The 1,757-nt window shown below is 32.2% G+C and overlaps 1 non-coding gene across 1 annotated transcript in view; it reads left to right on the top strand.

The window, feature by feature from the left end:
- The window catches only part of LOC111045591, a 161,422-nt gene extending 160,904 nt beyond the window's left edge, over positions 1 to 518 (top strand). Inside the window, exon 5 of the transcript XR_005571389.1 lies at positions 381 to 518. This is a non-coding gene — a transcript (uncharacterized LOC111045591). The remainder of the gene's footprint in view (positions 1 to 380) is intronic.
- Positions 519 to 1,757: the final 1,239 nt, after the last annotated feature.

Below are 1,757 nucleotides of genomic sequence, written 5' to 3'. Positions count from 1 at the left end.
GTTAACTCAAAGGAAAGAACTTGTTCTTCAACAAAGCCTATCATTGCCGAGTTGTCTATTATCACGAAAACTCAGAAGATAATGTTCTCAATCCTTGTTTTCCAAGTCATAGTAGTGCCTGGTTACATGTGAATCCAGCCTGTATCAAATGATGTCATCATTGTGATCGATTTCATCATTGGTTTACGTAGTCATTGGATCTCTAAGATAAAGTCATTATTAACCACGGTTAAACTTGATGGACGGCCATGCAACCAGGAGCTAGCATTTTTATTCTTATATTATTTTTCAATTCAATAAATATAATCATTTATTGATATGATTGATTCATTTATATTTTTTTATTCAAAGTACATCAAATTAAAATTTTTTGTGCCTAGGATACGAGTATGCATCAAGGCCGATCGGGGGGAAGGAGAAGAAAAACAGTTTTGAACGCGAGAGAGAAGAATATACGGAGACTGGAGAGCAACGAGAGAGAACGCATGCGTATGCACAGTTTGAACGATGCCTTCCAGGTATTGCAATAATTATTATTCATTTGAAATCCCATTTATCAAATTTATTGTTAAATGAATTTATTAAATTTATTTCATCTTATCAAATCTATACCTGGAATAGTTATTGCTAAGCTCTATCAACTGACACAAGTCCCATATCTGTAAAAGTTTCAGGAGCTCCGCCCCATCTATGCAAAGTTTGATTTTAGTTTCCCAATTATCAGGCTTCAGATACAATTTAAACAAAAATTCCAAGTGGAAAAGATTGAGCATAAAAATCTCTACAATTAATGTCTTGTAACATTTTCACCTAAAATTGAAAATATGCTCGAAATTTGAGAAAATGCAAACAATTCAATATTGCAAACTGTTTGCAACTGTTGATTCTATTAAATCATTCACTATGAAAAGATAGCAGACCTCGTGTGTCTCCTGTCACCAGCTGGCTCAGATCTTTAAATAGTAGACTTGAGATGCGCGTGAACACTAGCGTCAGGGGATCAATTTTCGTAACGGCAAGGAAAGTTTTGTGAGTGCACCACACCAGATTTTTTTATTAAGATAATTATATTGCCATACTTTTAAATAGTAGTATAGCTAGAAGTGTTTACTTCTCGCTCATTAATAGGTACTCATCTGGTGTACTGTCTTTTTGAGCTTTGGGGTGCAACAAGTGTGAAAAAAACATTCAGAGATTATTTTTTGTTCTGCAAAAGCGTGCAGTAAGATTTTCAGCAAATTTAGAAACTAATAATCCATGCAGAATCATATTTAGAGATCTTAGGCTGCTCACTTTACCATCTGTATATATATATATATATATATATATATATATATATAATATATATATATATATATTTTATATATCTACAGTGAAAAGTAGGAGTACAGTGAGAATATAATATATATTTTATATAACTACAGTGAAAAGTAGGACGCTATATATATATATATATATATATATCGCGTCCTACTTTTCACTGTAGATAGAATTGGTACATTGGAAAATAATTCAGAAGTTCATAACTATTTTACACGTGGTAGTAGAAATCCATTCATTAAACATCATCGGTTGAAATTTTCAGATAAATGTCCGATTGTTTATGGCTGCAACTTTTCAGCAAGCTGCCTGAAAATTTGTCCAAGTCAAGTAGGCCTAATTTTAAGAGAGATTTGTATGCATTTCTGGTTGACAAGGCATATTATAGTGTTGAATACTTTCTAAATGATAGGATGTTATAATTTGTTCAACTGTAA

The sequence above is a fragment of the Nilaparvata lugens genome, chromosome 5, assembly GCF_014356525.2.
Source record: "Nilaparvata lugens isolate BPH chromosome 5, ASM1435652v1, whole genome shotgun sequence".
In the NCBI taxonomy this organism is placed as follows: domain Eukaryota; kingdom Metazoa; phylum Arthropoda; class Insecta; order Hemiptera; family Delphacidae; genus Nilaparvata; species Nilaparvata lugens.
The sequence above is the reverse complement of the archived record's forward strand: the minus strand, read 5'-3'. Positions and strand labels throughout refer to the sequence as shown.